At 41.6% G+C, this 26,971-nt stretch overlaps 1 pseudogene; it reads left to right on the forward strand.

Moving 5' to 3' along the window:
• Positions 1-4,701: 4,701 nt before the first annotated feature.
• LOC135525019 (DNA topoisomerase 1-like) overlaps positions 4,702-26,971 on the forward strand; it is a 29,941-nt pseudogene continuing 7,671 nt past the window's right edge.

Below are 26,971 nucleotides of genomic sequence, written 5' to 3' on the forward strand. Positions count from 1 at the left end.
ACAGACCTTACAGTGAAATGCTTACTTACGAGCCCCTAACCAACAATGCAGTTTTTTTTTAAATGCAGATGAGAGTAAGAAATAAAAGTAACAAGTAATTAAAGAGAAGCAGTAAAAAAACAATAGCGAGACAATATAAGGGGGGCACAGGTTAGTTGAGGTAATATGTACATGTAGGTAGAGTTATTATACTATGCAAAGATGATAACAACAGAGAGAAGCAGTGGTGTAAAAGAGGGGGAGGGTGGGGGCAATGAAAAAAGTCTGGTGAGCCATTTGATTAGATGTTCAGGAGTCTTATGGCTTGAGGGTAGAAGCTGTTTAGAAGCCTCTTGGACTTAGTGCTCCGGTCCCGCTTGCTGTGTGATAGCAGAGAGAACAGTCTATGACTAGGGTGGCTGGAGTCTTTGACAATTTTTAGGGCCTTCCTCTGACACCACCTGGTATAGAGGTCCTGGATGGCAGGAAGCTAGGCCCTAGTGATATACTGAGCCATTCGCACTACCCTCTGTACTGCCTCGTGGTCGGAGGCCGAGCAGTTGCCATACCAGGCAGTGATGCAACCAGTCAGGATGCTCTCGATGGTGCAGCTGTAGAAGCTTTTGAGGATTGTTGGACCCATGCCAAATCTTTTCAGTCTCCTGAGGGGGAATAGGCATTGTAGTGCCCTCTTCATGACTGTCTTGGTGTGCTTAACCTAAGTGTATGTAAACCTCTGACTTCAACTGTATCAGCCGGCACTGGCACATTGGCATCCAAGCCAGACAGACGCCCCTGCTGTTGACGAGTGGTTTCGGCTCGCTGAGGAGACCTGGAAAGCTGAGCACACTCGTCTCCAGCGGGCCATGCTTCAGCACAAGGAACAGGCCGACTGACACCGCATTGAGGCGCCTGTCTTCTCTCCAGGAAACCAGGTCTGGCTCTCCACCTGGAACCTATCTCTCTGCCTGCCCTGCCGGAAGCTGAACTCCGTGGTTTTTGGGGCCGCTTAATGTCCTGAGGAGGGTTAATGAGGTTACGTACTGTTTGCAACCCCCTGCTGATTACCGCATTAACCCAACTTTTCATGTTTCTCTCCTCAGGCCAGTGGTGCCTGGTCCCCTCGCTGAGGTTGTACCCTGTGACACCCCGCCTTCTCCTCTGGACATATAGGGAGGTCCAGCGTACTTGGTCCGTGAAATTAAGCCCTGGTCCAGGGCGTCGAGCGGCACGTCTCCAGTTCCTCATCATTTGGGAGGGGTACTGCCCAGAGGAGCAGTGCTGGGTTCCTGCGGTGGATATCCTGGATGCTTCACTGACCAGGGATTTTCACTGTCGGTGCCCTGACCGACCCGCACCGCGCCCCTGTGGTTGTCCCCGAGGCCGGTGCCGCCCCCTTGCAGCGCGTCAATGGGGTACTGTCACGGATTCCCCCTGTACTGCTGCTTATGCCGTTCAACAGCTCCAGAGGTCTACGTCACGGAATTGGATTCATTACCACCAACCCCGGACTGTCTTGTCTCATTACGCACACCTGGTTCCCATACCCCCTGATGAGTATGTGAGTATATGTGCCCTTTGTTACCCATTGTCCTTGTCGGTTTTTGTTACCATGTCCGTTGGTCTTGTGAGCACCTGTGCTGTTGTATCGGCTTCCATGCTACGTGTTATTGTGCACTTGTTTTACGGGTCTCGTCCCGTGTATTATTTAGAGGTTTTACACCTCATTCCTTTTTTTGGAGATAATAAAAAAACCTATTACATATTCCTGTGCTTGTCTCCTATCATTATACAGCGTGATACGAATACAAATGTAAGCAAGGTTTGAAATAATGTTTTAGTTGAATATTAAATCTGTTTGGGCTTTTTGCAGTCAATTTGCGGTCTACAAATGATTTGTAATTGTGTTCTGGCCCCGCGACCATCCGCTCAAGAAAATAATCTGCCCGCGGCTGATTCTAGTCGATGATCCCTGTTTTATAGGCTAATATGTGCAATGTCAATCTCAGTAACACGTCAGCCAAAGGCATCCATACATTTGACTTCCTCACTATCTCCAAGATCCAAGTTAATAGTACACATACTGTATATTGCACTAGCTTGGTCTAATCTGAAACATGTTCACTTAATATTCACTATTCTGTTTAAATCTCATTATGTGTCGATGGTCTTTGGATGCTGGCAGTCAGTCTCACTGTCTTTTCTACCCACTGCATCCAACCTTTCTTCATGGCTTCTATCCTTCTGTATTACAGTTAACTTCAACATCTGGCTATTGTTATACACATCACAACTCTGCAGTGTAGACACGCCTTTCATGCTGCAAAATTATTTAGACAAATTAAGCCTCTAACCAAACGAGACACCAGTAATTGTAAATCTAGCCACGTGCTAGAGTGAGTGAGTGGGTGGGCGCCTGCATTCATTACCCAGAGTAGGGTACTCCATCTTTATATGAATAAATGAATTCACCTTGATATCTGATGCATTATATGAGCAGACAAATGAATCCAGAGTCATCCGTCACTGGCGAGTGTAATTAATAGGACGAAAGAAAAGAAAAACACCTGTAAACACGACTGGCACCTTCTGTGACAGGCCATGATAACATTTCATAGCAGACTGGAGTTAAGTTGGAGGTTACCAACTCAGGGGGAGAGAAATATGACACAGCTGGGGAGTTAAATAACCTATATATTTCTCCCTATCCCTCTGCTTTGTATGACAGTACAAACACAAGAAAGACGGAACTAAAGCCACAGAGGAGTCTCAGTGGGCAGAAAAAGGTCTATCACTTTGTCTTAAGACATACACTACATATTGTAACAATTTGTTTGCATTTGTATTAGCCTAACAGTGATGTAAGTAGTGCTATCAGCAGGAGCAGCTACAGTAGCAGCAGCATTTTGGCCTAAATCACCACTGATACAGTTTATGTAATTTATATTTGACATAATGCTGGATAGTTTTTCCTGAAAAATGTGACCCCCAGTTGCATCTTCTCAGTCTGTGCTGCCAGCTTGTCCCTGTGTGAACCCCATGTTGGTTTATTTCAGAAGCTCCCCAAACCAACTAGATTGGAATGGATTTCCTGATACTGTACTTGGACTGGTGCCCAAGGTCCATTACCCTCATACTGCATTTGTAAATATGATGAAAGGGGTTTTCATCTCCATCCTACGATTTATTTTGGTGTTTTTGATTGAAATGTTACATTATTCACGGTCCTTGGCAGGCCTTTGTTAGTTGATGTGTGGCAATTTACTTAGTAAATTATTGAGTTCTTCATCATGTAGCCTAATAATGTAGTAGTTAAAAATACCACTGAGTACCACTTTGCAGTTTCTGTTCAGTGAGAGTATAATAATATGCTTAGATCAAACATGTTTTTTGTTTGTTTTCCCTCCATATATTTTAGTTATTTAACTAGGCAAGTCAGTTAAGAACAAATTCTTATTTTCAGTGATGGCCTAGGATTAACTGCCCTGTTCATGGGCAGACTGACAGATTTTAACCTTGTCAGCTTGGGGATGTGATCTTGCAACCTTTCGATTACTAGTCCAACGCGCTAACCACTAGGCTACCTGCCACCCTATTGGGCCAAGGCTGTCAAAACAGAGAGCATGGAGAGTTTTGATGACAACAGTATGTGAGATTGGCATTTTCCTCTGAGACTGCGTCTTATTAACAATATTAGTGATGAGAGGGCAGCTAATTGTCATGGACCTACTCACGTAGCATTTCTGTTGCAGTTGAGTGGCTTGATATAGCTCAGAACGTGTCACATCAGCATCTTACTGCTGCCATTTGAAATTAGTTTTAATCCATTAACGTTTCAAATTGAATCACTTTTTTCCCCCTTTCTTCCGCAGGTGATGGAAATTAATTATTGTGATTTGGATGTCCAAGAGCCTGCAGGATCCATTCCCATTTTTCAGGGAGCGTTGGCTGTCTCTCAGGAAATTGATTTATTGCTGTATTAAAGAAAAGTATCTGTGACTTGTCAGAAAAGCAATAAATGAGAATCCGTCATTTTCTGAGTGGATGAACGGTGGGGGTCTAGGCTGGTTTTGAAAGGTGCGGTTTGGTCCAGGGCCTGTAGCATACAATCTACTACAGATAACAGGGGTGGCAGATTGTGTCGATTTTGCTATGTGTTTTTCTGACTTACAGTCACACTGACAAAGTGAATGACATAATATGTTAATCCACTGTTTTTGACTTACTCAGGCTGGGTCTGCCGTACAGACAAACCTATTGGCATCATGTGACATTTTCCTAATCCTCATTCCCTTCCATCCAACCATGTGAAATTAAGTACTACTGTAATTTGGTGGCAGTGGTGGTTGTAATGTTTTTATCTATTAATTTGGTGCATTTCCTTAACACTTCGAAGCCACACTGCAGGGAAATTCAAGCTTGCCTTCCTGTAATGATTATTATTTGTAATTGCAATAATTATACCATCATCATCAGGCCCTTCTCTATAATGTTGTTTAATCACTGTAATTATGTCATTATGTGTGGTCACTGAATCATCATTGTGTACTTTTGGATAGAGTTATTACTCTAAGGATAGCCAGGTCTTAATGGAAAATAAAAGGGGACCTCAGCAGGTTGTGGGTCTGCTTTCCAACCAGCTTGCTGTGTGAGTAAAAGTGACAGATTAAGGGCTGTCATTGTTCAGAGTCTCTCTGCTCGCTCATCAGGTTTCATTTGGCTATGAAAGCAGATGGAGAATTTGTGCCAGAGAGTAGGGGGGACAAGAGGAAAAGACAGGAGGAGGATGAGCCCATGGAGGGTCCCTCATGTTCCACTATAACCCCAATGTGAGTGGGTCTCCTTATTATATGTTAGCCCTCACTTGCTCATTCAATAACCCTAAGTTCTGACTACCACACCATTTACCTGTTGGAGGTGAGCAAATAGTGTTGTTCTTTTTGTTGTTGTATAGAGACTATATTTGCTGTCCTCAGGTTGAAGAAGAAATTGACAGAGGAGGATGAGGGTGGCCGGGGGACAGAGACGATGGGGATAAAGAAAGAGAATGTAGACATCCTCCCTGAGCAGGCAGATGTTCTAGTCCTCAGCTGGTTGTGTAGTTGCATAATTTTTCCCACTTTACTCACATCAACAAGAATTTGAGCTAAGTATTGTATTTCATTGTATCCACAAAGATGTTAGGGCTTGGAGCATATGACTCAGATTGGTACAGCTGAAATTACAAACAAGCTTCCTTTTGTATGAAATGCTGTGAACATTTTGGGAAAGTTTACAATGTGCTTACTGATTGTCTAAATCGTCTACTGTGTAAGTTGTCTTGTTTCTGTGGTGCTGTCTTAGTCACCCAGAAGCCAAAGAAAGAGGAGGGGGAGCATCCAGTCACTACAAAGAAGAATAAGTCAAAGGAAGAGATTGAGGCGGCAAAAGCATTGAAGATCAAAAAAAGAGAAGAAGAAGAGCAGCAGTGCTGGAGATTGGAGTTTGTTTTTCTACATTATATGCTGAATATTTGGGAGGTGGATGTATGCACAGTATATTAAAAAAGGTCTCATTCTGAAACACACTCTTGTCCCTCAGGTGTGAAGAGGAGAAGTACATTATGAGGACGGAGTCAAGTGGAAGTTTCTGGAGCACAAGGATGCCTTTTTCACCCCGGAGTGCCAGCCTCTCCCAGATGACATCCCCTTCTACTACAATGGTCAGTACAGCCCTGGTGGTTTGAAGGCCTTATACTCACCCCCTCAGATCATCAACAATTTAGAAGTAAACACACAGCACGTATCAAAGACAGGCCATGCACTCGAAAGATCTAAGTAGCTTTCCTACTGCATCAGAGTTGAGTTATGAAGCCCCCTTTAGACTCTCCACACATTCTGTCTGGGTCAGATTAAAAGTTGAATGTTGTTGACACTTTCTCTTCTATCTACGACACTGGGGAGGACCCTCCCTCTCATCATTCACACCAGAAGGTTGTTCCTGAACTCTGTATTGATTTGCATGGATCAACAGCGGCCCAGAAAGGATCAGCCTCTTTATTTAGGACATACAGCCCGGGGATGTATCTGGCTGGCTGGATCAAACATTTTGATTGAGAACCATAGTTTTTACATTTTCTCCCCATAGTGCAGCCCCGACAGCTCCCATATAAAATAATATGTTTAATCCATGTGTGTGTAGTGAAATCCCTCCCTGGGTCCAGGCCTCCATCGGATTGGTCTAAAATGTAAATCCACAGCCGCTCACTGCAGGCCTCAGCCTCTCTATCTAGGCATCGATTGGCCAGCTGAGCCTGCTCCTAGGGGACCTATGGGGATGATATGGCACATTTGGTTATACGGATGAGTGACCAAATCAGCTAAATCTGTTTGACTGTGATCCTGGCTCAGTTGCCTGTGATCCTGGATCAGTTTACATTGTTTTTAATGAGTGACTTTGATGATATCAGAGGTCACAGCGACCTCTTGTCTCTTCAGCTACACATAAAGTGCCGCCGCTCCGCCCTCCAACTATAAGAACATGACAAGGTCAAGATTTACAGTGTTTTCACATTTTTGTTTCAGACTGTAATAAAAGACAAAGAAGTAAAGCTGAGTACAACATTATTCTACAGTGCCTTCAGAAAGTATTAACACCCTTTCCACATTTTCTTGTTCCAGCCTGAATTAAAATATTTATTAAATTGAGATTTTGTGTCAATGTCAAAGGGGAATGATGTTTTTAGACATGTTTACAAATTAATTACAAGTGAAAAGCTGAAATGTCTTGAGTCAAAAAGTATTTAACCCTTTTGTTATGGCAAGCCGAAATAAGTTGCATGGACTTGCTTTGTGTGCAATAATAAACATTATTTTTTCACGAGTATCTCATCTTTGTACTCCAGGTCCCTCAGTTGAGCAGTGAATTTCAAACTGATTCAACCACAAAGACGAGGGAGGTTTTCCAATGCCTCTGAAAGAAGGGTACCTATTGGTAGATGGGTAAAGAAAAAGAAAGAATCAGACATTAAATATCCCTTTGAGCCTGGTGAAGTTGTTAATTACACTTTGGATGGTGTACCCAGTCACTACAAAGATACAAGCATCCTTCCTAACTAAGTTGCTGGAGAGGAAGGAAGTCGCTCAGGCATTTCACAATGAGGCGAATGGGGATTTAAATCTGGGTTTAATGGCTGTGATGGAAGAAACTGAGGATGGATCAACAACATCGTAGTTACTCCACAATACTAACCTAAATGACAGTAAAAAATAAAAAATATTTCGAAACATGCACCCTGTTTGCAATAAGTCACTAAACTAAAACTGCAAAGAAATTTGGCAAAAAAATAAAAAATGTATGTCCTGAATACAGTGTTGTGTTCTGTTGGATTTGCCCCAAACATATCACTGAGTACCACTGTTCATATTTTCAAGCATGGTGATGGCTGCTTCCTGTTATGGGTATGCTTGTCATCGGCAAGGACTTTGGAGTTTTGGGGGGGATAAAAAGGAACATAATAGAGCTAAGCACAGGCAAAATCCTAGAGGAAAAGGTTGACTGCTTTCCAACAGGTTGTTTGCTTTCCAACACACAGAGACAAATTAATCTTTCAGCAGGACAATCATCTAAAACACAAGGCCAAATATACACTGAGGTTGCATACAAATCATACAAATCATCATCACTTAAATCATCTTGAAAATCTATGGCAAGACTTGAAAATTGCTGTCAAGCACTGATCAAGAACCAACTTAACAAAGCTTGAAGATGTTTTTTAAGAATGGGCAAATATTGTACAATCCAGGTGTGCAAAGCTCTTAGAGACTTTCCCAGAAAGACTCACAGCTATAATCCCTATCAAAGGTGATTCTAACATGTATTGACTCAGGGGTGTGAATACTATGTAAATGAGATATTTCTGTATTTCATTTTCAAAGCGTTTGAAAACATTTCTAAAAACATGTTTTCACTTTGTCATTGTAGGGTATTGTGTGTAGATGGGTGAGAAAAAAGACATTTCATCCATTTTGAATTCTGGATGTAGCACAACAAAATGTGGATTAAGTTGGGGTTATGAATACTTTCTAAAGGCACTGCATATCGTTTTTCCCTTTAGCACATGCGAGGTGCTTATAGAAAATATAGCCCAACTAAGATCAACGTTTTATTGATCTTATTGAACTGTGTGTGCTTGTTCTCCAGGTAAAGCTGTGAAGCTGAGCCTTTCTGCAATGGAAGTGACCCTGTTCTTTGCTCAAATGCTTGACCATGAATATGCCACCAAAGACATGTTCCGAAACAACAAGGACTGGAGGAAGATGAGAAGGGAACGAGGGAGAGATAGCCTAGAGAGACTAGCCCTTGAAAATGTTGTTTTCAATTGCAAAACTTATTGGTGCAGATTTTAAGCCAAAAATAAAAACTATTTTGGATTTGAAGTCTTACAGGGAACCAAACAAGTAGGAGTACCGGTGGAGAGAGTGAAGGTGGTCATCAGCATACTACTCTTAAACTAGAAAGAGATGTTAAATGTAACAAGATGTAGTGTGACAGACAGGGGTGTGGAGAAGGGTGTATGGAGGGGTGTCCTCTGTACACACTCCACCAGGCCCAAAGGCGTATCATGCAGAATTAATTTCGTGCTGCTTAGTGCTCAATGCTCTTGAAAATTTGATTTGTGTAAAGGCATTGATATGCTAATCCAGACAAGTCGCTCCCTGCATATGAACAAATCCAATTAAACTGTTTTATTATAACAGGAAAACTCTGCTCGCCTGACTGCCTTCAGTCTCCACCCCCCGCACCCACCGCCTGTCAATCATGCTTAGAGGTAGAGTCAGTGACTCCAAGTGTCCATACTGTCTCTAGAGTGTCTGCTATGGTCCCATCACACACACTGTCTGCACTGAATCTGTATTAGGGAAACAATCACCAGTCTACTAGTGCCATTGGCAATGCGAATTTGGAGTGCTAATACAATGTAGTGTTGTTCAAGCTATTAGAGTCCTGAAATGTCAGGTGTGTGTGTTCCTGTTTCTGTATGTTTTTTTATTCTTTAGACTGATTTGCAATGGCGTGTAGTTATGGATGCCAAGGGAAGCCAGGTTTCCCAAAACTTTGTACTAACAACGAGTACCAGTCAAAAGTTTGGACACACCTACTTATTCAAGGGTTTTTCTTTATTTTATTTTTTACTATTTTCTACATTGTAGAATAATAGTGAAGCCATCAAATCTATGAAATAACACATATGGAATCATGTAGTAAATAAAAAAGTGTTAAACAAATAAAAATATATTTTCGATTTTAGATTCTTCACTAGAGCTACCCTTTGCCTTAATGACAGCTTTGCACACTCTTGTCCTTCTCTCAACCAGTTTTACCTGGAATGCTTTTCCAACAGTCTTCAAGGAGTTCCCATGCATGCTGGGCACTTGTTGGCTGCTTTTCCTTCACTCTGCGGTCCAACTTATCCCAAACCATCTCAATGGGGTTGAGGTTGTGTGATTGTGGAGGCCAGGTCATCTTATGCAGCACTCAATCACTCTCCAAATTGGTCAAATAGTCCTAACACAGCCTGGAGGTTTTGAAAAACAATTGATAGTTCCGCTAAGCGCAAACAAGAAGGGATGGCGTATCGCTGCAGAATTCTGTGGTAGACATGCTTGTTAAGTGTGCCTTGAATTCTAAATAAATCACAGACAGTGTCACCAGCAAAGCACTCCCACACTATCACACCTCCTTCTCCATGCTTCACTGTGGGAATGAACATGCGGAGATCATCCGTTCACCTACTCTGCGTCTCACAAAGACACGGCGGTTGGAACCAAAAATCTTAAATTTGGACTCGTCAGACCTTAGGACACATTTCCACTGGTCTGATGTCCATTGCTCATGTTTCTTGGCCAACGCAAGTCTCTTCTTATTTGTGGTGTCCTTTAGTAGTGTTTTTTTAAGCAATTTGACCATTTAGCATGTGTTACGAATCCCTTTTGGCCCGACAGTCTAGGGGGGATGATAATGAGACCCTTAACATAAACTTTGTCACTATTATAATTTGCATGAGTTAAGTGTGAACGAAATAACCATGACAACTGAAATCTACCGTCAAACTCAAGGTTTATTTGAAAACACACGGTAATGGGGGGGGGGGCAGGAAAAGGGGCTGAGCTGGACCCAAGGAAAGAAACAATAAGTATTCAAAAACATCCCTAAGCTAGACTAGCCTACTTTAACAACAGCTAACTAACTAACCAAAAATACAGTGGGTGGTCCGCCCAGTTCTAACTAGTGTATTTAACAAAGTTTACCTACAGGTAGTGTATGCCCATGGGCGACTTGTCTTGGTTCCCCCTTTTCCCACCAGCAAACAAACAAACACCATAACCAAAAACAATACTCACAGGTGAGGACAAAGTGCTATGGAGGTGCTCAAACAAAAGAGAGGTTAATAAACAAAAGAGAGGTTAATACACAAAGAGAGAGTGAAACACAGAGACCTACAGACATGGCATTTACAGATAGATTGAGCTCTAGAGCAAACAACTGACAGGGTTTTTAAACCAAGGGAAAGGAACTGTGATAGGGTAGGAAACAGGAGGAGGTGTGTCTTCTGATTGATGATTGGATTGGTGACTGATTGGGGAGTGATGATTTTCACCTGTGAGGGGAGAAGGAGAGAAAAGAACACAGGATACACAAACACACACAAACACACGCACACAGGATACACACACAGGATACTGGTATCCGTAACAGCATGTCTCCCCAGATTCTCAAAAGTTCTACAGCTGCACTATCGAGAGCATCACCGCCTGGTATGGCAACCGCTCAGTATCTGACCGCAAGGCGCTACAGAGGGTAGTGCGTATGGCCCAGTACATCCCCGGGGCCAAGCTTCCTGCCATCCAGGACCTCTATACCAGGCAGTATCAGAAGAAGGCCCACAAAATTGTCAGAGACTCCAGTCACCCAAGTCATAGACTGTTTTCTCTGCTACCGCTCGGCAAGCGGTACCGGAGCACCAAGTATAGGACCAAAAGGGTCCTTAACAGCTTCTACTTCCAAGCCATAAGACTGTTGAATAAATAATCAAATGGCCACTGGACTATTTACATTTACCCCCCCCCCCAATTGTTTTGTTCACTGCTGCTACTCGCTGTTTAATATCTATGCATAGTCACTTCACCCCTAAATACATGTACAAATTGGCTCGACTAACCTGTACGCCTGCACATTGACTGGGTACCGGTACCCTCTGTATTGTTCATTTATTGTGTTGCTTTTTATTATTTTTTACTTTACTTTATTTGGTAAATATTTTGTTAACTCTTATTTTGTTAACTGCACTGTTGGTTAAGGGCTTGTAAGTAGGCATTTCACGGGAAGGTCTACACTTGTTGTATTCGGCGCATGTAACAAATAATGTTTGATTTGATTTGAAGGCCTGATTCACACTGTCTCCTCTGAACAGTTGATGTTAAGATGTGTCTGTTACTTGAACTCTGAAGTATTTATTTGGGCTGCAATTTCTGAGGCTGGTAACTCTGATGAACATATCCTCTCCAGCAGATTTAACTCTGGGTCTTCTTTCGTTTGGAGGTCCTCATGAGATTCAGCTTCAACATAGCGCTGGATGGATTTTGCGACTGCACTTGAAAAAACTTTAAAAGTTGTTGAAATTTTCCAAATTGGCTGACCTTCACATCTTATGTCTTATGACTGTTGTTTCTCTTTCCTTATTTGAGCTGTTCTTGCCATCATATGGACTTTATATTTGATCAAATAGAGCTATCTTCTGTATACAACCCCTACCTTGTCACAACACAACTGATTGGCTCAAGCGCATTAAAGAAATAAATTACACAATTTATTTCTTAACAAGGGACACCTGTTAATTGAAATGTATTCCAGGTGACTACCTCATGAAGCTGGTTGAGAGTGCGCAAATGCCAAGAGTGTGCAGAGCTGTCATCAAGGCAAAGGGTGGCTACTTTGAAGAATCTAAAATATATTTTGATTTGTTTAACACTTGTTTAGTTACTACATGATAGGTGTTATTTCATAGTGTTGATGTCATCACTATTATTCTACAATTAACAAAATAGAAAAAATAAAAATAATCCTCGAATGAGTAGGTGTGTCCAAACTTTTGACTGGTACTGTATATATATATTTTGAATCATTTATCTGTCGTCTCTCTGTGTTTCAGAATTGTCCTTGAATTTGCAAGATACTGAATGTATCTCACCAGAGAAAGTGTCAGAGCGAGCGAAACAGTGCCCCTCTGTCTCTGTATGTGAAGGCCTTCTATCTGATGCTGTCTGGTCAAAAAGAGTATGACATTGTTACCACCCGTAGCATCGAATGCAAGGGAAACAAGTGAGCATTTGGTTTCCCTTGATAAAAATAAAATAATAGCCAATCAGCCAAAACTGAATGAGCTCAACTGTGAAGGGTTCTGGTCCTGGTTTACCTTTTTAATTGTGGTAATGGCTGTCAATTGCAAAACATTCTAATTGTATTTCTGATTGTATTATCAACTCATCATCATATACTTTTAATGTGGGGCTATGACAGTCAATTGCAAATTAGTTTGACAAAATTTCTCACCACCACTAATGAGATGTGTGTGCTTGATGCATGTCGCGTCGGAGATTCTCACGGTTGAGAATGGTTGACCCTGCACACCTCATCTCTCCTGTCACGTCCAAACTGGATCAATATTTGCTTTTAATGCTGACGAGATGTCGTCTGCATTAAAAACAATGTCAAATGAGCCAGGATCAAGGTCAAACAGATTTAGGTGATTTGGTCACTCATCTGTGTCATTTTTTTGTATTTTCCCTGCATGCTTGTGTTCAGTTCATTCAGTTTCCCAAATATGTCTGTTACATAGACAAGGAGACACATTTTATTTTAATTACACAGAAAGTATGCAAATACTGTTTTATACATTAATTGCGAATGACAACAGTTCCTCTCTCTCGCTCTTAATTAAAACAATATTTTTAACACTCCCCCTCGATAAACACCAAGACTCTATGTGAATCAGAACTTTTTCATGCTCTGATACCATATCTCCACATAGTTTTGCGAACAGGTGTACGCAATGTAGTTTACAATCAAAGTTACCTGCTGCATATCTCTGAGATCTGCGCTCAGCTCTTTTGCCACCAGTTTCTCTCGGTTTATCCACTATAGCTCAGTGGTTGTATCATACAATGAGTCCATATGACAGAGGGAGACACATTCATAAATCTTCTTAAGTTTAGGCGTCACACTAGCAGGACAACCTCCGGGGGAACTGGTGCGCAATTCAAATAAATAATCATAAAAATTATGGATATTAAACATTTAGGAACATACACTTGTCTTATATTGGTTAAAAGCTTAAATTCTTGTTAATCTAACTGCACTGGCTGATTTAAAATAGGTGTTTACAGCGAAAGCACATCTAAATATTTTTCCACCGGCACAGGTTTCATAAATTCACAAATAGCGATTAAATATTCACTTACGTTTTGAATATCTTCCCCTGATTTGTCATCCAAAGGGTCCCAGCTATAACATGTAGTGTCATTTTGTTAGATAAAATCCTTCTTTATATCCCAAAAAGTCTGTTTCGTAGGCGCCATTGATTTGAGTAATCCACTCGTTCAATTTGCCAAGATAGCAATCCGAAAATCTTCCCCTAAACTTTGTTTCAATAAGTCAAAATACGTTTCTATTGAATCCGCAGATACCCTAAAATGTAATTAAACTATAATATTTCACATGGAAAAAAGTATGTTCAATAGGAAAACGATATTAGCAGTTGCGTGTCCTCTTCCTCAAGCCAGCATGCACTTATTTCCAAGTCTGTATCCCTGTGGTAAAACATATTATTCTTCCTCGTTTTGGAAGAAACAAGCCTGAAACCTTGAACATTGAGTGCTTACACACAGTGGAAGCCATAGGAATTGCATCCTGAGAGCTAGATTTCAGAATGCCCATATACTTTCCATTGTAAGCGCATGGGCTCTCAAAATAAAAAACTTCCTTTGCTTTTTCTTTGGATTTTCTCCTACCAGCTTATTTTAACATTTCTACAAACTTCAAAGTGTCATCTTTCCATTGGTACCAAGTATATACATATCCTGGCTTCAGGACCTGAGCAACAGGCAGTTTACTTTGGGCATGTCAGTCAGGTGGAAATGGAGAAAAATCCTATCCTGAAGAAGATCTAGTGGAGAGGCCTGCCCACTGTCCCGTGATCGATGGAGCCCATTCTGTGCAAAAGCCCACCATTCGATCCCATGGAATCATTTTTTTCATCAAAATAGCCACGCAGCACACTGAACATCCCCTGTGCTGTGTCATCCTCGGGAATCGTGTGACAGAGCAATATGTCCTCCTGAATAGCATCCCTCGAACAAAAGTCAATGCATGGGCATCTCGGCCCTTACAGCTAACGTCCATTTGGAGCGCATAAGGTGGGGTGTTTTTGAGTCATATGTTCTGGGGATGTATTTTATGGTTCGGGCTAGGCCCCTTAGTTCCAGTGAAGGGAAATCTAAACGCTACAGCATACAATGACATTCTAAACGATTCTGTGCTTCAAACTTTGTGACGCCTGCACAGAGTCCTGACCTCAACTCCATCGAACACCTTTGAGATGAATTGTAATGCCGACTGTGACCCAGGCCTAATCGCCCAACATCAGTGCCCGACCTCACTACTGAGCTTGTGGCTGAATGGAAGGAAGTCCCCGCCTCAATGTTCCAACATCTAGTGGAAAGCCTTCCCAGAACAGTGGAAGCTGTTATAGCAGCAAGGGGGGAGGCAACTCCATATTAATGCCCATGATTTTGGAATGATATGTTCAACAAGCAGGTGTCCACATACTTTTGGTCATGTGTGTGTGTGTGTGTGTGTGTGTGTGTGTGTGTGTGTGTGTGTGTGTGTGTGTGTAGTGTGTATTTATGTGTGTGTATATATTTATTTATGTATATGTAGAAAATAGTAAGAAAAAATGAAAACCCTTGAATGAGTAAGTGTGTCCAAACGTTTGACTGGTAAGGTCAAAAGTTTGGACACACCTACTCATTCAAGGATTTTCATTTATTTGTACTATTTTCTACATTTTAGAATATAGTAGTGAAGCTATGAAATAACACATATGGAATCATGTAGTAGACAAAAAAGGGTTAAACAAATAAAAATATATTTTAAATGATTCAAAGTAGCCACCTGTTGCCTTGATGGCAGCTTTGCACACTCTTGGCATTCTCTCAAACAGCTTCACCTGGAATGCTTTTCCAACAGTCTTGAAGGAGTTCCCAAGTATATTGAGCAGTTGTTGGCTGCTTTTCATTCACTCTGGAGGAGGATGGTCCTCCCCTTCATCCTCTGAGGAGCCTCCACTGATGAGAATGTGTGTGGGTTTTGTATGGGACTATCAATGTAGTGTGTGTGAGTGTGTATATGATCTTTATGTCTAGTCTAGTCTGGATGGTGAAATACTTCTTTCTCTCTCCACCCCAGGGACTCTTGGGGCATGGCCTTTCAGGCTATGCCTTTGCTCTCTCCCTCTCCCTCTCCCTCTCTGATCATGCTTAGAATAATGCCTTGCAATGCGTGTTAATGCCTTGTAACTTAAGTGTATTCCTTTTGTACGTGAATTCATTCATTTTGCAAAGTTATTAAATAATACTTGCATTTAGAATATCATTCTCAAACAACTGTGCATCTAACAAAGCCAAGATGTCCTGCGGTATGCCATAAGGTTTGATAATCTGACAATTTTTTGTTGTTTATAACTTCTTTTTTTTAAATGGTGTGAAGGGTTCAAATCACAGACAGGCAATAATGTTCAAAAATTACATACTGTATGTAAAGAAACAAAAAAGAATAGAGAAAAACTGTAATAAGCATTATTTATCCTGTCTGTCTCATCTCCCTCCCCCTTCTTCGTAAGTGCGACCCATCCCTATACCCCCTCCTTCCACCCATGGGCTCTTGTTGTGGATATACTGTAGCTGTGCAAAAAACAAAACATCATGGATAAGTCATCTTGTATTTGTAAAACCTTTGTGGGAACAAGTCACACACGGATAGAATCAGCCTGCATACATCAATATTAGATACAGATATGCAACATACAATTAATGAATTCAAACATAATTACATTACATTAACTCATAATAAGCTTTTGACCTTTTCAACTGCTCTTTTAAATGTATCTAATGTTGTTTCCTTGGCACCATTCACATGAGCTATAGAGAGCTCTAGTGAAAGGACGCCACAGAAGTTTTGCAGCCATTGAGTTATGCTGAGCTTATGTGGATGTTTCCATCTGGTCACCAACATTATTTTTGCCTTGGTCAGTCCAGACAACCATACTCGGGAACTGTGAGAGTCGGTGAAGAGTCATCATTCAACAATAGTATATTAGGAAGTTAAGGAATGACAGCACCAACTATCATCAACACAGACCTGGCAACCTGTGACCAGAAGGTCTTCAAACTGGGGCAGTCCCACATCATGTGTATGTAAAATATGTCCCAATATTTATTTGAGAACAGAACAGACTATTTGGATGAGGAGCTCATTTAAATTGACACCATTTCCACGTAGTCAAATACGATCTGTGAATTAACTTGTAGTGTATTAGTTGTTGATTCAAATTTTGGGAGGCCGGATTCTTTTCCAATCTGTATACAGTTAATATTCCCATTGGTTTATGGAGGGCTTCTAGTAGTTATTTTTTTATATATAGATTGGATATAAAACCTTTGTTCTGACTACCTAACAACTCAGCAAGTGGATGGAGTGAGAGTGGTTGACTCCATGAACTCCATAAGTGTGGATAGCAGTTCTTAACTGAAGAAGAAGAAAAAAGACCAACCAGGTAAATTAAACATATTTTTTAGGTCATGAAATGATAATAAATCTTCATCATTCATGATGTCTGAAAGTCTCTGAATTCCTTGTTTGGACCATTCTTGAATTTTTAAAATTATAATTCCCTCTCAAAGGTAAGAAATAAGGAGTTATTTCTAAATATTGATGTTTGGATATGCCATCGGACTTCCCAATTACCATGTTTCTAAATTTGATGCCAGGTCTGTATTGAGTGAGCAAAGATTGGTCCAAACTGAGTACAACAGAACTTAGGAGGCAAGGCAGAAAATAGCACATCTTTCAATGTAAATGGTGACACTATATTTTCCTCTATTTCCAACCAAGGAAGACATTTATTTTGATCAAATAATTTCTTAAGTGGGCGGATCACTAAAGACAAAGCATATAACTTGAAGTTGGGTAAACCTAGACCCCCAAAACCTTTGGGTTGCTGGAGTATAGTCATCTTAATTCTGGGATGTTTCCCTTTCCATTTAATATTTGAGATTGAACTTTTAATATTTTCCCAGTACCCTAATAGCATGGACAAAGGAAGCATGCTAACAATTTTTTTGTTGTCTAGGCTAGACATTCATTTGACTATTGAAATTCAACCTGATAAAGTTACTGTTAGAATAAACCATCTGTCGAGATCTGCTGTAATTACAGCTGTAACTTGTTTGTAGTTCTTTAAAACAACTGTATCTAGAGAGGGAAAATGTTGAATATCCAGGTATTTAAAATGGGTCACAATTGTTATGTAACATTGCTTTGTTAAATGGAAGCATATATTATTTAGAGAGGTTGATATTGTGGCTTGATGTACTGCTGAATTGTCTGAATATACTTAATACATTATGTAGGGATTGAGGTATACTGTCAAGGTACAATAGTATGTTATATACATATGAGATTTGGTGATACATGTCCTTAATAACTGATATTTTCCTTATATTTTGGGATTTATGTATTTTATTTATCTAAAGGCTCCAGTGATAGGGCATATAGGAGGATGGACACTGGACAGCAAACTGTGAAGAGCATTGTTTACCCATCAAGACCATTAGAAAGGGGTTACCATACAATGTTTTTAACATGCTCATAAACATTTTGCCAAATCCCACGCATTCCATAATATACCAGAGGTAGGACCATTTGAGATGGTCAAAGGCCTTCTCTTCATCAATTGATAGGACTGCACAGGAGGATGGTATACGGTTCCTTCCGAATGTATTCAGACCCCTTGACTTTTTCAGTGACTTTTTTTTTTAGATTAATACGTTACATTTCCTCAGCAATCTACACACAATGCCCCATAATGACAAAGAAATACATGATTTTTAGACATTTTTGCACATTTACTAAAAACAAAAAATAAATACCTTATTTACATAAGTATTTAGACCCTTTGCTATGAGACTTGAAATTGAGATCAGGTGCATTCTGTTTACATTGATCACCCTTGAGATGTTTCTACAACTTGATTGGAGTCCAGCTGTGGTAAATTCAATTGATTGGACATGATTTGGAAAGGCACCCACCTGTCTGTATAAGGTCCCACAGTTGACAGTGCATGTCACAGCAAAAACCAAGCCATGGTGTCCACGGAATTGTCAGTAGAGCCCTGAGACATGATTGTGTCGAGGCACAGATCTGGGGAAGTGTACCAAAACATTTCTGCAGCATTAAAGGTCCCCAAGAACACAGAGGCCTCCATCATTCTTAAATGGAAGAAGTTTGGAACCACCAAGACACTTCCTAGAGCTGGCCACACTGAGCAATTGGGGGAGAAGGGCCTTAATCAGGGAGGTGACCAAGAACAAATAAAATTGTCAAATTACGAGACTAGTTGGTTTAGTCACAGAAAAAGACAGGAACCTTAACGCTAACCATGATTGGCTGAGATAATGGATGGGCTGCACATGTCGAGAGATTATTTCAGATTGTTCTGCCATGTAGCACGCTTCTGTCTATAACATGAGCTGTTCAGTATGTGTAGGTAATGCTGTCTAACACAGCTTTTTTTAATACAAAATGCTATTGTATTGTTTCTAAATAACCATTTAATGGCATCCAATAAGAATCTATTGTTATTCACAGACTCTTTGTTGAGAGGGATAAATCTATGTAAATCAAACACAAGAGTAAATCATATTTTGGAGTGAAATAAGGTCTCATTTTGTTCTGTTTATATATGTATTGACTTGTCTATATCAGGACTGACAATGCTCAGAAAAAAGATGTGATTATGTCCAACGAGTTAGTTTTGATAGGAGCAAATCAATTATGAATAGCAAAGTCTGTAGCAGATCCTACAAATTTTATTCTGTCATACCTGGGATATTTGTGGGTGTTACATGCTGACCACACCGGCCCGCATTGCATGCGCGAGTGTTGCAAAATAAATATACACATACATGTTATTCAATCATTGCACCCACACTGCTCGCGCACGTCAACGGGCATCTGCATAGCCAGGCGCTAAAATAGAACTTGGTGCGTAGCAAGTCCCACCTTCCTCATCTCCTCATTGGTTTTTAGGAGCATATACCCACATGGATGATTGAAATATAAACTTTTTTTATTAGTATTTTTTATTACCTTTATTTAACTGGGCAAGTCAGTTCAGAACAAATTCTTATGTACAATGACGGCCTAGGAACAGTGGGTTAACTGCCTTTTTCAGGGGCAGAATGAAAGATCTTTACCTTGTCAGCTCGGGGATTTGATCTAGCAACCTTTCGGTTACTGGCCCAACGCTAGGCTATCTGCCGCCTCAACTGAGTTCCACACTCCAGACCAGTTGGTGGTGGTAAGGCAGCTTAAAGTTGGATAAATAGGATCCCCAATCAGAGACAACGATAAACAGCTACCTCTGATTGGGAACCAATTCAGGCCACCATAGACCTACATTACCTAGACATACAAAAAACCCATAGATATACAAAACCCCTAGACAGGACAAAAACACACATACCCACCCTCGTCACACCCTGACCTGACCAAAATAATACATAAAACATAGATAACTAAGGTCAGTGTCACGTTCTGACCTTAGATCTTTTATTATGTCTTTGTTTTAGAATGGTCAGGGCGTGAGTTGGGTGGATTGTCTATGTTCCTTTTTGTATGTTTTGGGATTTCTGTGTTTGGCCTGTTATGGTTCTCAATCAGAGGCAGCTGTTTATCATTGTCCCTGATTGAGAACCACTTTTAGGTAGCCTGGTTTCACTTTTGAGTTGTGGGTGATTATTTTCTGTTTAGTGTGTGTTGCACCTGACGGAGCTGTTTCGGTTGTGCTCTATTGTTACTTTGTATTTAGTGTTCAGTTTATTAAAAGGATGAACACTTACGACGCTGCGCATTGGTCTGACATTTCTTACTCCTTGTCAGAGGAGGACGAAGATGACCGTTTCAGAATCACCCACCACAACCGGACCAAGCAGCGTGGTACCCAGGAGCAGCGGGTTTAAGATTCCTGGACTTGGGAGGAGCTCTTGGATGGCAAGGGACCCTGGGTACAGCCGGGAGAATATCGCTCCCCAAGGCAGAGCTGGAGGCAGTGAAAGCCGAGAGGCGGCGTTATGAGGAGGCAGCGCGGCTGGAAGCCCGAGAGGCAGCCCCAAAAATGTATTGGGGGGGGCACACGGGGAGTGTGGTTAAGTCAGGTAGGAGACCTGGGCTAACTCCCCGTGCTTACCGTGGAGAGAGGGGGACCGGGCGGGCACGTGTTATGCTGTGAGGCGCACGGTGTCCCCGGTGCACAGGCATAGCCCGGTGTGGTACATAGCAGCGCCTCGTATCGGCCGGGCTAGAGTGGGCATCGAGCCAGGTGCCATGAAGCCGGCTCAGGGCATCTGGTCTCCTGTGCGTCTCCTCGGGCCGGGGTACATGGCACCAGCCCTACGCATGGGGTCCCTGGTTTGCCAACACAGCCCAGTGCGGGCTATTCCACCTCGCTGTACTGGCCTGGCTACGGGGCAGGCTCGGTGCTCGAGACCTCCAGTGCGCCTTCAAGGCCCAGTCTATCCGGTGCCACCTCAATGCACCAGCCCTCCGGTGGCAGCCCCCTACACCAGGCTGTCTCTCCATCTCCTTCCTACAGGTGCTCCCGCCTGTCCAACGCTGTCAGAGTCGCCCGTCCATTCGGGACCCTTGGCTTGGGTCAGCCTGATGAATCAAACTACACAATAATCCCCTCCATGTAGCCTAACTCTAGCCTAACACACAAACATGCACACACATGTAGTCAAACATGTTTTTTTTCTTGTATACTGAGTATATAATGAATATGCTTTGTTTAACTGATTGAACAAACTTTTGTTTTGGTACTTATATTTGTGGTGTGGTTTTCAGAAAAGCCCCTTTGTGCTTCCAACCTCACCTGCACACTGGTTTTACCAGTTTTTTTATTTATTTTTCTGTACTGTTTTGTCTTTTACTTTATTTCCTTTGGTGCAAATAAATAAAACCTAAACATTTCTTGACCTTACAGTTCCTGTGACTCAACTAGAGTAAATCATTTTTGTGCAGTTAGATAATTCATTTAAAATACTTTGTTAACATATTAATTGCATAGTCTTATGTGCCCACTACAGGCTGACCCCTTCATGGGCTCCCTAGAGCAGAGCAGTATTACAGGAACACAAAGGGCTTTGCTGCTGGAACCCAGGCTGGCCTGCTTTATGGTTGTCACTAGGTGTGAGATGTGAGGACTGAGATGGTCTGTCTTGTCTTTAAGTGATTAAAGCGAAGGCTACAGGTTTTAGTTATTCTGATAAGGACAGATCTTAGATCTGTTAGTAATTGAGTTCGGTTATGAAGTTGATGTGCGGAATGGAAGAATATTATACATGCTTTGATTTATTAGGTAGGCCTATTCCGCAGATACCAAGGACAATTCAGTAGTGAATCTGTTTCTCATCTATTGTCCCTGTGTTTGTCTGGGCAGGAGATGACCATGGAGGAGAGGATGCTGATTAGTGACTTTGGGGTGTTCCACCCCATGCACAAGGAGAAGGCGGAGGCTAGGGCCATTACTCAAGCAAGAGATACATGACTAGTCCAATACATTGGATTGAGTGTAATTGCTATGGATTAACAATATTGTGAGAGCAATATTAAAACTGGTTGAGATCAAGCAGGCTTTATTGTCATGATATACAGTATTTTCTGATAAATATTTAATTCCAGGTAATGAAAGAGGCCAACCAGAAAATAGTGGAGGAGTATGTCTTCTGTATGCATGACCACCACAGGGAGCGCATCGGCAACTTTAAGATTGAGCCCCCGGGTCTGTTCCGAGGGCGGGGGGTGCCCCATAAACAAGGCATGTTGAAGAAGGGGATCCAGGATGTCATCATCACCTATGCAAAGTGAGACTGGCTCGGCTCAGAACATTGACTGGATGGTAAAGGAGACGTTACAGGAGAGGAAAGGGTTAATGAAAGAGACGGTTTGCTGGCCAGAGAAACACTATGGCGCAGTCAACTAATGGAACAGTCCCACGACGGGTTTTAATGTTCCAATAGTCATCGCTCAAATAAGGTTCACTAGTTGTAACTAGAGGAAGACCACAAGTTAGTTTTCCAAACTACTCCACTACTCTAAGACATCTTGCCTGTGTGTCTTGTCAAATGATGGCACAATAAATTGGTGTATTTTTTATTGACATTTTTGTACTTAATTGTGATTTATCAGGGGGTGCTGCAGCACCCTCAACACCCCTGCTCCCCGTGGCTATGGGTTTTACTATATCATTTCTTCAATCCTAGCCACATTTCCTAATCTGCTTGCATATGCCTCCCCAAGATGTTTTGGTGTTCAATGTTTTTCCGTTCCCTAACTTTTATTTTTAACTGGGTGGTTCAAGCCCTGAAAGCTGATTGGCTGACAGCCATGGTATATTTAAGCAATCTACACTGTATTTCTGATCAATTATTTTAATGGACAAAAAATGTGCTTTTCTTTCAAAAACAAGGACATTTCTAAGTGACCCCAAACTGTTGTGTACTTTTTGTATACGGTAGTGCATGTATTTTACTTCTATTAATAAATAAAGTAATCAGCGGCCATTTGATGAATGGAAAGAGACCTCTGCAAAACAATAAAAAGTTCAATGATATTCGGAGATTGTCAAGCCAATGCTTTGATACTGGGTAGGGCTTCAACTTAGGGAGGGAATGTATTTTCTGTTTGTCGAGATTGACGGTCTATTTATTCTGGTGCTGAAAACTCAAACCATGATATTGAAGCACCCGAAGTGAGTATGCTTTGTTTATTGGTTGTGTGGTGCATTGGCACAGAAACTTGTTGGTGTAAAATTAATTTCATATTTATTTGTATTTAACCTTTATTTAACTAGGCAAGTCAGTTAAGAACAAGTTCTTATTTACAATGACAGCCTACCAAAAGGCAAAGGCCTCCTGCGGGGACGGGGGCTGGGATTAATAAATATATAAAAATATATATATAGGACAAAACACACATCCCGACAAGAGAGACAACACTACAGTACATAAAGACAACAACATAGCATGGCAGCAACACATGACAACAGAGCATGGTAGCAACACAACATGACAACAACATGGTAGCAACACAACATAGCAGCAGCACAACATGGTAGCAGCACAAAATGTGGTACAAACATTATTGGGCACAGAAAACAGCACAAAGGGCAAGAAGGTAGAGACAACAATACATCACGCAAAGCAGCCACAACTGTCAGTAAGAATGACCATGATTGAATCTTTAAATTAAGATATTTTATATAATTATAAATATTGCATCAAAATGTTGAAAAACTGATTGTTGTCTGCAGCCAGCTCTAATTGTGGTGTAGGCCTACTGACAATTTGGGGGGTGCTTAGTCCTATAGTTGTCTAGCATATACCAACCCCCCTGAAATATCCGTAGGGAGTGGGGTCATGGCCAGGGTCACCATTTTCCAGCATCCCTGGAGCAATTGGGCTTAAGTGACTTGCTCAATGGCACAGGGACAGATTTTTTCACCTTGTCAGCTCTGGGATTCAAACCAGCGACATATTGGTTACAGGCCTAACGCTCTAACCTCGAGGCTACCTGCCGCCCCTAATGAAGTGGGCAGGGAGAGTGAGCTAGTCCATGATGGTCGGGGAACCCTCAGCCTTCTGTCCCGTAGCCCTGTGTGGCAGTGACTCTGCCATAAAAGCATGCTGACGTGGCAAAGTCGATATCCACGTTTATAAACACAGGGTGGCTAAAGTAATTGTTATTTGTGGTCGTAAACATTATTTGCAGTTAAGTCTATGAGGGGGTGCAATTATTTTACAGTACAAGGGGAGGGTCATGTGAAAATATTTTTTACGTTGGGGAGGGGGGTGCAATTTTTTGTGACACCTTGAGTTGGACCAGCCCCTCCCATGCAGTAGCCTACATTTCATAATGTTCCCAGCCTTGTGGCATTTTCATGGGTAAAAAAGCTGAATCAGAAACTCAAGGCTACTGTAGTTGTTAGTCTCCTATTGTCCTGAACATGACATGACCCGTGACCCATGAATTCATTCATTCAAACACATTCATTCATACAGCCAGGAAAATGATTACATTCAATCTCAAAATTGCTTCAGTTATTTAAGTTTGTTCTGTTTTGAACATTGCGTCGCCATTGTGGTTGGGTTCTGCATCTGTAGGTGTTTCTTTTATTTTGTCGTAGAACAGTTGAGTGTGTTGTAGGAGTTGTATTCTATTTTACCCCAACATATTGAATAGAGGAAACCATATGAATTTATGTTGCGCGTGTGATCTGTGCTTCTGAATTGTTGAATAGGCCTAGAAGTCGCACTGTGAACTTCTGAAGCTTTGAATATTTTGAACAGTTGTTTTGATTTTTAAGCAGAGGTCTGTGGGGAGCACGTCAGTATCGGCGAGTTTAGAAGCTTTTTTCTTTTGTGTTGCGTGAGAGGAACATGTGATTTGGTGCAATTTGTCACCTTTGTCGTGTGACGTAATGAATCAGAGGTGTTTTGCATACGTATGGGCATGTATGGTGTGCCTGTGATTCATATTGCCATCTCCCCGCCACTGCTTAGCGAGAGAAGCGTGCACTATGACTGGTTGGGTAAACATAGTGCTGCTGGTACTGCTGCTGCTGCTACTGAGAGATCAGAGGTAGATGAACTGGACTTTGACCATGGTGTGTACAGAACATGTAAAGCCACTCAGTATCCGGCCTTTTATCTCCACTGTGGGTATAGTCTGCTCTGCTCCATCTCCCTGGTGAGTCTTTTAGAGATTAACAACAAGGTTAAACATAGGCTTACAGTAGAATACACAGTCCACTCTCCTCCATCGCTATCCTACCCATTCAACTCCTAATTTCATAGTCTTTTCCTCTACTTTACTTAAACATTTCTGAGGGATTCCTGACACCGGGTGTTAGCAAAGATGGTTTAGTATGAAGATATTTAGAAACTGCTTCACCAATAGAAATCCCTGATCACGCTTGTAGGCGATGTCATGGGGACGTTGGCTAGCTAAGCTCATGCGCAGAAAAGTGTCATCGGGTCTAACAGTTGTCTCGTGCCAAACTACGCCTGTGCAGGCCGTCAAATCAAAGGCACTGCTGAAAACGAAAAGTGTCATCTTGTCACTTTCATGAGGTTGGAGTTATAACATGTTCAGATACTTAAGACATTGGCTCAAATCTAGATTGTACCTTTATACCTTTCGAGAAAATTAACAACTAAGGAAGAATCTTTCACTACTCTCATTGACTCAAACTCCGTTCTGGTCTGCCGAGTCTGAATTGAAGATGTTCCCGCTAGTCTTGTGATGTTGGGTCTCTGTGTTTAGAAATTCTGTGGTGTTACAGCATTCTGCCATTGGACAGACAGAGAAGGAAATTAACCAGTACTAGTTTCTGTGATTCTCTGGTTCTTCATCGCCCAGCTTCCTCATCCTTCTCTCTCTCCATTGTGTGTTTGTGGCCATTAAAATCAACATTGCTAGTTCCTGAGCTCCCAGCCTCCTGGTACTCTCACATCTCCTTCTCTCTTCTCTTCCTCCATCCTCTTATCACCCAGTTCTTTATTTTGAAGGTTAAGTTATTCCACAGTTTGTCGCCATGACAATGTGGCCTTGACAACAGTGAGATTGTGTGGGGATAGCTAATTAAGCAGCCGCTGGCTAGCGCTACTCTACTATGCAAACATAATGTCACCCTTTCTGACTGCCTCTCTCCAGTAGACATTTAACAAATCAAAGCAAACGTTATTGGTCACAAACACATATTTAGTAGATGTTATTGCGGGTGTAGCGAAATGCTTGTGTTCTTAGCTCTAACAGTAAAGTAGTATCTGACAGTTCATAACTATACACACAAATCTTAAAGTAAAAGAATGGAATATATAAATATTATGGTGAGCCATGTCAGAGTGGCATTGACTAAAATACAGTAAAATAGAATACAGTATATACATATAAAATGAGTAAAACAGTATGTAAACATTATTAAAGTGAGTAGTGTTCCATTATTAAAGTCAACAGAGATTCCATGTCTATGTATATGGGGCAGCAGCCTCTAAGGTGCAGGGTTGAATAACCGGGTGGTAGCCAGCTAGTGGTGGCTATTTAACAATGGCCTTGAGATAGAAGCTATTTTTCAGTCTCTCGGTCCCAGCTTTGATGCACCTGTATGGTAGCGGAATGAACAGGCCGTGGCTCGGGTGGTTGATGTCCTTGATGATATGTTTGGCCTTCCTGTGACATCGGGTGCTGTAGGTGTCCTGGAGGGAAGATAGTGTGCCCCCGGTGATGCTTTGGACTGACCACACCCTGCGGTTGCAGGCGATGCAGTTGCCGTATCAGGAGGTGATACAGCCTAACAGGATGCTCTCAATTGTGAATCTGTAAAAGTTTGTGAGGATCTTAGTGGCCAAGCCAAATTTCTTCAGCCTTCAGGCTAGACACTTGTGGAAGAAGTGAACTACTAAACACATAACAATGAATACATTGTTTTAACCACAATCTCATGAAATACTGAAAGGGTTATGATTGAATATTGGCCCTCGGTTGTAGCAAATGCAAGGCTTCTGAATAGAATAAGAAAGCACTGCCTGGAAGCTCTCCACACCCATGTAATGAAGAC

Source organism: Oncorhynchus masou, chromosome 31 (genome assembly GCF_036934945.1).
Source record: "Oncorhynchus masou masou isolate Uvic2021 chromosome 31, UVic_Omas_1.1, whole genome shotgun sequence".
Taxonomy (NCBI): domain Eukaryota; kingdom Metazoa; phylum Chordata; class Actinopteri; order Salmoniformes; family Salmonidae; genus Oncorhynchus; species Oncorhynchus masou.